Here is a 13,617-nt window from a genome sequence, read left to right as displayed (position 1 = left end):
CAACACAAGGCCAAGGTCAAAGGGGTCCAAATGAGAGATGGTATGTTAAAGAGCATGCTACCTAATGGAGCTTAAATATCTTAGGGTTAGCTTCATTAAAGACTTGCAAAAGTTAGTGTTAAAAAGTCCTTTGACCTTAGACAAGCTAGGGCTAACCTTGAGGTGGGAACCCTACCCAAGCATGAGGTGCTTGTCGGCTTGCTAACTAAAGTGCTTAAAATGTTTGTGGGAACCTTGCCCAAAGCTTGAGGTGATTTTTATGCTTAAAATGACTAAGTTTCTTGAAGTGTTCAATTCAAAGATAAACTCTAAAAAAGCATCAACGTTCCATGCTTAATTGACTAAGTGCTTGAAGTATTAAATTCAAACCAAATGACTTAAGAAGCATAAAAGACACATGCTTGAAGTATTCAACTCAAACCAAATGACTTAAGAAGCATAGAAGACAGATGTCCAAAAAAAATTCCAGATGTGGCCCTCAGGATGTGATTCAATCCTATTGGATAGGTTTTAAAGGGGTCCAATGAGAATTTAGATGCATAAAAATAAATAATTAATTTCTTTCTCTCAAAGAGGAAAACGAGGACACATGTCCCAAATAAGCACGACAAGCACGATGATTAGTCAGTAAGCACGACAAGCACCTCAAGCACCTTTCTCATCAAGCACAACAAGCACCTCAAACACCTTACTCACCAAGCATGACAAGCACCTCAATCTTGGTCCGGGTTCTCACCTCAAGCACAGTCCTAGCTTGCTTAAGGTCTAAGGACTTTTAACACTAGCCTTTGGAGGTCTTTAATGAAGCTAACCCTAAGGTCTTTTAAGCTCCATTAAATGCATGTTGCTCTTTGATAGACTACCTCCTTTTGGACCCCTATTGAGATGTAACCATCTCTCCTCTTGGTCCCATGCTAAGATAAGTCTAGAAGCACTTATTGCACATTGCTCTTTGGTAGACCGTTTCTTTTTGGACCCCTATTGAGATGCAACCATTTCTCCTTTTGGTCCCCTGTTGAGATAGGTCTAGAACCACATATCTATATCCTAACTCTTAATCCCCTTTTATCTTTTCATATTAAATGATCAGTTTAATATGAGAAAATCATTTGGTAAAGTTAGATTTAATCTTTTATGACAAAAGATGTGGTAGGGTGAAAAGGGATCCTCTACCCGCTAAGAAACATTGACTAATGACTAAGGCTTTATCTCTTCTACCTCATAGTCGAGGACGACTGATTTCAAGAGAGAGGTATTGTCATAAAATCTAATATCTAACCAACCCAAATGATTTTCTCATATTAAACTGATCATTTAATATGGGAGAATAGACGAGAATAAGGGTTAGAATATAGACATGTGCTTACGGTCTATCTCAACACGTGGCCAATGGTAAAGGGGTCCAATTGAGAGATGATTTGTCAAAGGCAAGGCTAGCCAATGGAGCTTAAAGACCTTAGGATTAGCTTCATTGAAGAACTCTAAATGTTAGTGTTAAAAGTCCTTTGACCTTAGGTAAGCAAGGGCCGAGCTTGAGGTGCTTGTCGTGCTTGATGACTAAGGTGCTTGAGGTGCTTGTCGTTCTTGCTGACTAAGGTGCTTGAGGTGCTTGTCATGCTTGATGACTAAGGTGCTTGAGGTGCTTGTCGTTCTTGCTGACCAAGATGCTTGAGGTGCTTGTCATGCTTGCTGACTAGGGAGCTTGAATTGCTTGTAACAACACTACCCAAGCTTGAGGTGCTTTGTCGTGCTTGCTGATTAAGGTGCCTGTGTCTCATAAGTCAAAGGCATCCCTACAAAGGAGGGGGCGAGCCTTAAAGCTAGGGGATGAGAGAGAAAACACACACACACACACACACATGTACACAAGGTAAGCCAAGCCTCAAGAGAAAGCAAGGACACATGTCAAGCCCCTACCCATGTTACCCTCATGAAGTGCTTGAATCCTATTGCATAGGCTTAAAAGGTGTCCAATGAGCATTTAGATTAATTAATTAATTATCTAAGCAATTATCAAGCCTCTCTCTCAAAAGGGGAAAGAAGGACACTTGTCCAAATGCTACCACTATTGGTTGAAATGACCACCTAAGGTGATTGGCCAAGCCTAGCAAGGGTCAATAGGGATCAAGCAAGAGAGAGATGTGTGTGTGAGAGAGATAGGGGTCAACCAAGCAAGAGAAGGGCTGATTTTTGACATTCTCATACTCATTCTCACACACACACATTCTCATTGTGTGAAGTGCAAAGTGCAAGAGCTCCATCTCCTTCTCCAAGCTAGTAGAGAAGTTGAGAGCCTACACCAACACTCTTGGCTATGGAATGCAAATCCAACCAAGAGCCATGCTTCAATGCTTAAGCTTGCCATCTTCTCCATCTTCATTACTATGCTATTATGTATGTCAGCAAGAAGAGTGATGATAAGTGAGGAACTATTTCTTTCTCCTATGAATGTTTCTTCTTCCTCTTCGCTACCCTCATTCCTCGCTAGGTCTCTCCACCCTCGAAGGTGTTTGAGGCCTTGGGACTGAGGTCGGGGATAGTTAATGTTTTTTAGAAAATCTATGTTATGCTCGTCATGCATGAAGCTTTCCATCTTCATTGCATCACCTAGGTCACAAGGAACACAAAAATTGTATTGTACCAAGTCTCTCTTGGTGGGAGAATCTATAACACAAATGCTTATTGGAGGGGGGAACGGCTCCACATAAATCAGGTCCTCAAATGTTGTCAATGTCTCTAATTCTCTCTCTTTTTCAAGTTATTGTGCATGCAATGTTAGCTAGAAAATGTGTTTAATGTTACTCTCTCCATTCAAGCACTCTCTCTACCTACAATAAGGAATTTCCTTAATGAAATGCTCACTATGTTATTGTCTTTCCGCTACAATCTAAGTTAATAGGCCAATTCCATTACATCCTTATAACATGCTTGAAACATAAAGCAATTGTTGGTTGCTTTAAGCTACTATATGGTTCCATTGAACTGGCTATTGTTTGATGTCTATTGGTTAGCAAGAAACGTAGAGATAATACATTTTTTTTGCTCGTAGCATGGTCCAATTGTTTTAGGACCTATAGATACGATGCATAACTTTGATATATGTGGTGTATAATCAATGAGGATTTGTAGAATTGCATATCATATCTCTACTCTCTTCTTCTCATTGAGTGATGCCCTCTGAACTCTCTCTCTCTCTCTCTCTCTCTCTCTCTCACTCTCTCTCTCACACATAGACACACACACAACATCTCTTTGCTCTCTTCTTCTCATTGATTAACTCTCTCTTTCAACACACACAACCTGTCTCTACTCTCTTTTTCTCATTGAGAGATGCCCTCTGATCTCTCTCTCTCTCTCTCTCTCTCTCTCTCTCTCTCACACACACACACACACACACACACACACACACACACACACACACACACACACACACACACACACCGGCACACACATATCCGTGTATTGGAAACGACTTAGCTATGATCTTAGAAGACGATTCACACAAGCAAGTGCACTCTTGTCAAATCTGACAATGGGCTTTCCACGAACCTCTCTCTCTCTCTCTCTCTCTACTTGGTGTGGGAGGGAGGGGGTAGCATGTTTACTTGTGACACATGGAAGTGTCAATTTTTCAAGGACTTTAAGAAAGAGTGTAGGAGTGCCTTTGTAGAGTAATTTTTTTAAAATTTTAAAATACAAAATTACACAATTTGTTTAAATAATATCAAATTGGTCTTGAAAAAGCCCCTTGAAAAAAATTCGAAATATATTTTCAAAATTCGAATTTGCAGTGAAGAGCAAATCCCCCCTCAAATTTACCTTTTTGTTATGAGACACTTTAAAAATGATACATTTACCCTATGTACATAGTTATGAGACACTTTAAAAATGATACATTTACCCTATGTAGAGGGGAAAGTCTTTTGACAAATAAGTCAAAAGGGTTTTCACTCACCCACCTACTGGGTCCATTTTCTAAAAACGCCATTAATTTCATCGGAGATTCTCAAGAATCTCCGCATTCAGAAGCCAAAAGTTCTCGACCTGTTGTCATCCTCTTTTCTGCGACCTATCAACGCCATGGCGATTATCTCCCCTGACAGTCTTGCTCTACATGTGCTGGTCTGTAGCCCCCTCACGCCATCGCGTGCTCCCCCCCTCGCCATCTTGTGCTCCTGTGCGTCAGCACACGCTGCCCTCCCACCATTGATTAATCTTGCGGTCGCAAAACCTTCGCCTTACCTCGTGACGATCAACTACACCACAGCAATGCTTTAATTGCATTCAAAATAGGTACACGTTCGGATTCCCTCGCTGCGCAGAACCATCTACACGTGGATGTTCCCTTCAGACATAAGTTGTGGCATCCCGTGCACCTGTTGAATCCAATCGCCATTGCAAGACAGCAGCGCGCGAACACACACACACACACAGGATCGCAGCCTTCACCTATGGTCTAATCCTGTCTCAGCCCTCACTTGTGCTCTACTCCATCGCAAAGTCGAGAGGATGCAAAAGACAAAAGTATTCCTTTATCTCTCCGTGTTGATTCTACCGCGTTCCATCCCATGATCTCCATCTCTCTCCTGAGTCGACCTGATGTGCCGCCCAAAAAATCTATTCAGCATCGATTATGGGGCATGCCTGCCTTTTCCACTCTCAAAGGGATTGGACGATCTGGATAGCCTCACGAGCCTGCTCTTTCGCAATGCCTGTCCAAGAAAAATCTTCTCTCTCTCTCTCTCCACTTGTCCAATTTGCCTCCTCCATTCACTTCTGCTCTAAAAAGGATAAAGCATCTCTGAAGATACTGTTTAATTCAACCCAAAACCAAAATTGACAAGGCCTACCAGAGTGGAAAGTCTTAGTTAAAAAGGCTTTTCATTCATACTGTCTTACCCCTTCACTTTTACCTTACAAAAGGCTTTTCATTGATACAGTCTTACCCCCTTCACTTTTGCACTTTATAGCAGCTGTTTTGTAAGGGTCTCTTTTAAGCGAACCAATGAGTGACTTACCCCTTCACTTTTGCACTTTAAAGTAGATGTTTTGTAAGGGTCTCTTTGAGGTGAACCAATGAGTGACAAGGTGAGGCTCTCTCCTTCCTTTAAAAATTTAAGCTCCATTATATGTAGTATAGATAGATATAGTATAGAGCATAGAAGATGGACCAAAAGTGCCATACAATTTCAATGGTAGACCTATAAAGGTTGAAGAGGCATTCTCACCCACCCATTCTCATAAGAAAGTGCAAAGTCAAAGTCTACTTGCTTTCCTTTTGGTGTAGGCAATAATCGAAGAGCAAAAGATTCGATTGAGAGCAATCCTATCTTGGACCATATTCAATCATTAAGATAAATTGGAAAATTTTCAATAGAAACACAAGGTAAAATCTCAAATAGATCAACATATAAGATTGAAAATGAAGGCTTGAATCAAATCCTCAACACTATCTCACAAGCAGCTCTTTCCATCTCAAGTGAGGGGATCAATGCACGTGAACTCGCTTCATAAGGCAATGCAAATCTTGATTTCTGATTGGCAAATTTGTTAACTCGATCATTTTTGTTAACCTAGCCAGTTCTGATGTAACTACATGCAACATGGTTAGCACAAGGCTCAACTCCTATTGCAACCGGCAAGATGTAGTCCCAAACATCCTCGAGATTCATGCTTGTAAGCTCAACCATTGGTCCTTTTACTTGAGATGATGGACGGTGTGCCACTTACTAACTTAGTGTGGTGGCAAATCAAAGACAAAAATAATCAAAAGAGATAGCACGAAGCATGCACCACTTTTATATGAGTGATGCAAAACCACAATGATGACTACAACAAAGTCTTTAGATTAAAGTTATCTCCCAAACCAAAAGAAAGGGTACAACAAGCCCATTCATCTTTTTGGGATTTCATAGTTATTGTCTATGGCAATTACTTGGCCCAATCAGATTTTATCCCCTATACTTAACCTATACCATACCTTCTGATACAATACTAAAGTATTTAAATAAACACTAGGTGGTTCCTAACCAGCCTATCAGCCGGTTAGGCCCGCACTGTTGCCTTCAACAACGGATTGAAGATAACCCCCCCCCTCCCCGCCCCCCGCCCCTCTTCCTTCTTGTTTAAATTAGTTGTTTTGTAAGGACTTTTCACTTTTTAGTACATTATATAATTTAAAAAGTAACCATTGTCTGATTGACATCTGGAGGCTCTCTTCATGCTTGAAATTTTTGAGTTCCATAAAGAAGTAGTAGAGATTACCTTGGGATGCAACACTAAACCGTTTATATTAACAACAAAAGAAAGAACAGATGTGGAACTTTGCTTTGACAGTGTGGTTTACGACAGTATTCGAGAAAAGTATGCCTCAGTTTAGCCTTGAGCCGGTTGGAAATTCAAAATGGTCGCTTGAGATGATAGAAAAAAGGGAAAAATCCAGTAAAGATTTGGCAACAAATACTGTAAACATGCCAAAAAAATATAAGTTATTTTGCATTATCTCTTGTTTAAGATTTCTTTAAAGGGATTTATGTATGTTTGGCAAATAAGAACACTACTTTAGGGAGTTAGAATTCAAATACCTGAGAAGAAAAGAAAGAAAAGTTAGGTATGTCAGACAACAAGACAAACCATTCCAAGAAGAGGCCGCTCTAAAATTAGTCATTTGTCACTATCACTAATTATCAAGCTTATAATATGCCAAACATGAATGTTAGCACAGATAAGGCAAGGTTCAAAGAGATCCTCATGCCGGGACACCAGATTTGCATTAAATATGTCCTTTGAGCAGCCTAAATTTCAGCCCTCTAAATTGAACCTGCTATTCCCTTTTTTCAATCCTTCTACAATTGATAACATTTTTGAGAGTAGCAAATAAAGGCATAAAAATATTTCTTTTACTTGTGAAAATAGCGCTCTTCAAGAAAGAAAGAGAGAGAGAGAGCGAGAGAGCGAGGGAGCGGAGCTACCTCCTACGAGAGAACTATGCCATTCACTACCCCACCCCCCCCCAAAACCACTTAACCACATCATCCCGTTTCGAAGAGGAAGGGGTACATGATAGGCCAACTATTCGAGTGAGCTTGACGAAGGCAAGGGGTGCCAACAAATTGTGTGCGAGAACGAGGGGTAATCAGAATGGAGAAAAATCAACCTTGGAGCCACTTGAACTGTCTTGAAGTCTTGATGGTTTGTGTCTTTTGTAGAATTTATGCTTGAGAATCTACAAACAAGAGGAGCCACTAGTGGCCAGAGAAGATTCGTGGCCCTAGAAATGCTTTCATTTAAAAATGATGGAAATCATAGGGTTAAGGAAACGAAATGCTTATAAGGGGTAGGCCGTCGCCTGCCTCGGTGCCCATAACGAAAGAGTCCTTGCCACAGTCCATACTTCTTGTGGCGGTGAGGTCGTGGTGGAAGTTTTCCCGCTCTTTCCTTCCGCTTGACAAGGTGAGATCTTGCCCACTTCTCTTCATCCGGCTTGGGCATCGCTGCCTTGTGAGGATACGGTCTCCTCGTGCACGGAGGGAGAGCTTGCTCCCTCTCTCTCTGTGTGCGTTATCCTCTTAGCCTGAGAGAGAGAGAGAGAGAGAGAGAGAATCTGCTGTGGCCATGGTGACGGATTCTATGCTTTACTCCTTCTCCCAGTCCGCCGAGCCCACTTTTGCTCACCCACACAGTAGAGCTTCCTGCAACCCGACCTTGTCAAAATTATGGGGAACAAAGCTGGCGGTTTCTTGCAAGCCTCTCCTTCGCATTGGCGAAGTGCCTGATTCTCATAATTTGAAAGTCTCAGCAAGCTGTAGCAGAAGCTGCAATGGTGGTGATGGAGAGCGAGAAAAAAATCCTATGGCAGCTGCCCTTCAAAGGCAACTCAATGGAGAAGAGGAAGAGGATGCCATCCGAGAAGAGTGCGGAGTAGTTGGTGTGTATGGTGATTCCGAAGCAAGCAGGCTTTGCTATTTGGCCCTCCATGCCCTACAACACAGAGGACAAGAAGGAGCGGGTATTGTCACATCGGATGAGTCCACACTTCGATCAGAGGTAGGTTTAGGGCTAGTCTCTGAGGTATTTAATAACAGTAAATTGGCCAAGCTTACTGGGAAATCAGCTATTGGGCATGTGCGATATGCAACGGCAGGTGCTTCAGTGGTTGGGAATGTGCAGCCTTTTGTTCGAAGCTACCGCTTTGGTTCTCTAGGTGTTGCCCACAATGGAAATCTTGTGAATTATAATCATCTCCGCGCGCAGCTTGAAGATAATGGTTCCATCTTCAACACATCCTCTGACACAGAGGTGATCCTGCACCTTATTGCAACGTCAAGGGATCAGCATCTCCTTGCAAGGATTATTCATGCATGTGAGCAGATTGAAGGTGCCTATTCGCTGGTCTTCCTTTCAGAAAATAAGCTCGTGGCTGTACGCGATCCATATGGGTTTCGTCCCCTTGTAATGGGTAGGCGAAGCAATGGTGCCATTGTTTTCGCCTCAGAAACGTGTGCTCTTGACCTCATCGAAGCAGAGTATGTCAGAGAAGTAAATCCTGGCGAGGTGGTTGTCGTTGATGGCGATGGCATCAGTTCATCTTACCTTCTTTCTCGCCGCCAGAGGCAAGCCTGTGTGTTTGAGCACATATATTTCTCCCTCCCAAATTCAATTGTCTTTGGTCGCTCGGTGTATCAATCTAGGTACACCTTTGGTGAGATCTTGGCAGAGGAGGCTCCAGCAGAGTGTGATGTTGTGATTGCGGTACCTGATTCAGGTGTGGTTGCGGCATTGGGATATGCAGCCAAGGCAGGGGTTCCTTTCCAGCAAGGGTTAATCAGGTCGCATTATGTTGGCCGCACATTTATCGAGCCATCTCAGAAGATCAGAGACTTTGGGGTGAAGCTCAAGCTTTCCCCTGTGCGAGCCGTCCTTGAAGGAAAGAGGGTGGTTGTAGTGGACGATTCAATTGTGAGAGGAACTACCTCACATAAGATAGTGCGACTGCTGAAGGAAGCAGGTGCAGCTGAAGTTCACATGAGGATAGCTAGTCCTCCTATCATAGGGTCGTGCTTCTATGGTGTTGATACTCCAAGCACAGAGGAGCTTATCTCTTTCAAGATGAGTATTGAGCAAACAAGACAATTTATTGGGGCTGATTCACTCGCTTTCCTACCGCTCGAGAGGCTGAGGGGAATGCTTGGGAATGAGGCTCCAACCTATTGTGACGCTTGTTTTTCGGGTTCATATGCAGTGCCTCCGACTGATTTATTGAAGGAGAAAGAGGAGCAACACCTTGCCAAAATGCGAGTGAACAATCTTGATGCAAGTATGCTGGGAGCAGTGCGGAGTCTTAATGACACGACAAACCAGAGGGGAGACAAAAGTAGGGAATTTGCTGGGATCGTCTAGTCATGAGCACAAGTGTCAAATAGCATATTTCTAGTTCATTTTTACATTTATAGCTGTGCTGATTGTAAATTTTACTAGCTTTCCCCATTTTAAATGTCAGCAGTGATATCCAATTGCAACTTGTGTAGATGCTCTTACAAAGTTGTTTGTCAGTTTCTGGGTATACTTTTCTTAGTGGTTTTGGGTTACTTGGTGCAATTTTCAATTTGATTTGCTGGTACTGTGAGTGTGGCATTTTTCGCGTTTACTTATTGGACCTACCTTTGCATGTGAAGCATTGAAGGTTTCTTTGTTTTATGTGTTTTTAGACTGCAAAAGACTTATCAACAGTTAATGTGCCAGTTGATTCTCGTCTTAGAATGCTTACCGGAGTCCTCACCTTGTTCGATATGTACTTTGTGTGCCTTGTCACCATAGCTAGTGTTCATGGATTTGCAAGCTGAAGGTCATCGAAGAAGTAAAGACGGTACCGGGTGTATATATATATATATATATATATATGTGCACATGGGCAGGGTTGATTTTTGATGGAATGTGTAGGTTTTTTGGTGTATTTTTTGCAGAGAACCTCACATTTTCACCCGTCAAAAAACAGGCAAAATGCCCAAAAACAGGTAAAATGCCGGTCAAAAAGCAACCCTGCACATGGGTATGATCAGCTGCAGTTCAATTGTCATTCAATACAGGTTTTTGGTGGGGGCTATACCCAAAATTTGAAAGACGCTGATGGGAATTGAACCAGGGTCTTTACTCAAGGTGATGATCTAGTAGGCTTCATCACAGGTTAGCTCGTCGAGCTTATCTTTGACCATGAGTAATCATAAATAGCAGGTGGTAAAGCTCTTGCCCTTGGAAACATTTGAATTTGGAATACTTGAGTTGGGCTAGTTCTGCTCCACTAGATGAGTGCTGAACCAGGTTATTTGGGAGGATTTTGCTGAGTTGAGAGGAATATGACGAAGGTAGAGTTATTTGAGGATTATGAATCTGTTGCGGTCTGACAATGTGCAGTTCGTTGCAAAGCAGCATATAGGGTAGCTTTGTTGTGCGATTTTCTTAGTTGGAACTATTCATGAAACCAGGGTAGAATTTTGACAGTACTTGCCCACCGAATTTCAAGATCTTATGATTTTGTTGGTATTTAATGTGTTTTTGAAGGGTAACCCTCAAACAATGGGCGAAATACCCCAAGACGAGTAATTTGCCCTGCAGAAAGAACCCCTCATACTGGACATTTGCACTTCGTGCACTAGTGAGTGGTATAATGACGATGCACCTGGTGGAGTACAATCCTCCCAAAATCTCTGATCACATAGGAATGTGCACTTAGTTGTTGTGATGTAAGCATGCTTTGTACTTAGTTTCCTCTCTAATGACAACACCTATGGTGCGCTAGTCTAGACCCATGGGAAGGAGCTTGAGACCTAGAAAGAGAATCAATTTGCCAATATGAAGCAATTCCTCACTTACCATGACAAGGCTATGAGAACTAGGAGTCCGGACTTCTTGATGATCGATCCCTTCTTTCAAGACCAAGAAAAAAAATGTTTTTTCTCTTGATGATTGTGCAAATGTCCTTCTATGGGAGCTCACCTTGCCCCTCCCCCTCACATAAGATGGAGATGATGATAGGATCGAGCTTCTTTCAACAAGCTCTCCACGTAACCCTCCCTACAAGAGTTTTCTAGGGGAGTTATCTTGCCCCTCTCCCTCACATCAAGTGGAGGATTAGGTTGACGACTCCTTCCATGCTCCTCATCTATACTTTGGCAGGGAAGGGGATGATTGAGCTCCATAGATCTTGGGCAAAGTAAACTCTGGAAAATTGTAAACAAGGTCTTGAAATTGAATGGGTTTTTAGCTCCAAGTGATGGTTTGTGTGATAAGCTTCAAGGTTTTCCTACTTCTATTAGACCAATTCGTGTAGGGATTACCCATGCACATCAACAAGAATTAGGGTGCTCTTCTTCCACATTTTGTTTGGATAGAGCTCGTACCTCTCTAGTTGCCACATATTTTTATGGCAAATGTAGTCTCACAAAAAAAATGTCCCATTTGAGCTCCGATAGAGTAGCCATGAATTTCAGGCGAACGGGAGGATAGAGATGGCGCACTGGAAAGTGAAGCCCATCTCCAATGTTGAGACCTTATTCGTGCCCTTCCTCCATGTTCACTAGTCTTCTACACTCGTCCTATGCTCTGACAACCTCTTCACTCTCCCTTGGGGTGTAGGAGCGATGTCTCTGCACGAGGCCCTCTGTAACAGGCTCCCTACTTTGCCCAATTGATCCCCTACCACTTCGTCTGCACTCTAACACTCATCATGTCGTCTATGGTGTTCCTACGACCGAGATTCCTCTAAGCAGACTACAAGCTATGGAGCTCTTCTCAAGCCTGTACCTCAACAACATGTGGCCATTCAAGCGGCTATGCATCAAGCTTCTTCCTATACTTCCATAACCAAATTGGCTCTTGAGAAAGTTTGATTTATGAATGTCGACCCTTTGCTTAGACTTGATCTACGGAAGAGCCTCAATGCCCATTTTGTTGCCAACAATGTTGTCCTCTGCGTGCAGAAGGCCCCCAATCCTGAGTCCTCCCTTGCCCATGGCATTCCTCCCCTTAGCCCTCAACCCGTTCATCATCCTTCTAGCCCTTGGGTTATGCCTCATGGGGATTCATGTGTCGGGAACACTAATGGGCTCAATACAATAGAGATTGACCCTGAACTTAATGAGGAGTATGAGCGAGAACATCAATTAGGGAAAATTGTTATAGACACGGTTGACTTAACAAATAGTACATGCAACTCAAATATAAGGTGGTCATTAGTCTCTATCATGTCCCTAGACCATTTATGGACTCTTAAAGATTGGATATCTAAAAATTGAGAAAGCATATTCCTTACCTCTATCACATTTAATATCTCCCTAAAAATTACTACCTATTCTTCTTTTAGGGTGCTAATAGTGCTTTGCAAGTCATCGCAGAAGGACAATGGTTGCTAAAAAACACTCCTATCTCCTTGAAGTGGTACAAAGGTTTAATCCAACCTAGATCTCTATCTAGGTTGGATATTTTGGTTGAATATTACCCGTGGCTCAAAGACATTGGTAAACAAGTGGGCGGAGGTGGGGGCATTTTCTAGCGAGTGCTTTTTGAAATTTGACGAGTAGATTCCAAAAAGATTCTAAAGAGAGAATGAGAGAGAGAGAAGATATGTGAGAGAGGGATGTGAAGAGAGGGAATGCATATCACAAAGACCTATCAAATCTATTTTCATGACTCTCTCACCCTCTCCATTGAGAGAAAAATGTGTGCGCGAATATATATATGTGTGTGTGTGTATATATATATATATATATGTATATATATATATATACCCACCTTGGACCCAAGGAATATGGATCTTGTGAGATATATATATATATATATATATATATATAGAGAGAGAGAGAGAGAGAGAGAGAGACCTTGGACCAAAGGAGTAGGTGTCCCCAATTTTGAAATGGGGTTTATTAAGGAGAATCTCGACAGATCCTCCTATGCCTTGGAGAAGAAAAAAGGGAGGAGACGCCACGTGGGTGGAGAGAGAGAGAGAGAGAGAGAGAGAGAGAGAGAGAGAGAGAGAGAGAGAAAGCTCCAGTTGTGCATCTGTCAACTGCATATTTTTTTGACGGCATTCGTCGCAAGTGGAGTACAGACGGGTTGATGCAGTGCTAAGAGTTTGGAGTTTGCCAACAGCTGAAGCGATGCGCAGTTGGTGTGTATTGGGTGAAGGGACAATGAGAGATATAGATGGTGTGTGTATGTGTGTGTGTGTGTGTGTGTGTGTGTGAGAGAGAGAGAGAGAGAGAGAGAGAGAGAGAGAGAGAGAGAGAGCACATATTTCGTCTGTGGAAACGGAACGCCATAGTTTGATGGTTTCTTTGCACAGCTGTATGTAGACACAGATGCAAAACAGGAAGAACTGGAGACGAAAGCTGTTCTGAGCGGATCTTGCTGATGTGGACTGCATACGCGGCGCTGATCTGGATTGCGTTTCGAATTCCTTAGCAGAATCTGTCTAGATTCGGGTTAATAAGGGCGCGTAGACCCAGTAGTAGGAATATGGATCTTGTGAGATATACACATATTTTTCAATTCTTTTAAAATGTTCCATTGGTTACCCATTGGACAATTTGATCAAAACATTAAAAAAGATGAACATTCATTATT

General features: G+C 42.3%; 1 pseudogene; it reads left to right on the top strand.

Annotated features, from left to right (window-relative positions):
• Positions 1-7,338: 7,338 nt before the first annotated feature.
• On the top strand, positions 7,339-9,587 carry LOC147428540 (amidophosphoribosyltransferase, chloroplastic pseudogene; annotated as a pseudogene).
• Positions 9,588-13,617: the final 4,030 nt, after the last annotated feature.

The sequence above is a fragment of the Adiantum capillus-veneris genome, chromosome 23 (genome assembly GCF_014529385.1).
Source record: "Adiantum capillus-veneris isolate H3 chromosome 23, ASM1452938v2, whole genome shotgun sequence".
NCBI classification, from domain to species: Eukaryota; Viridiplantae; Streptophyta; class Polypodiopsida; order Polypodiales; family Pteridaceae; genus Adiantum; species Adiantum capillus-veneris.
The sequence above is the reverse complement of the archived record's forward strand: the minus strand, read 5'-3'. Positions and strand labels throughout refer to the sequence as shown.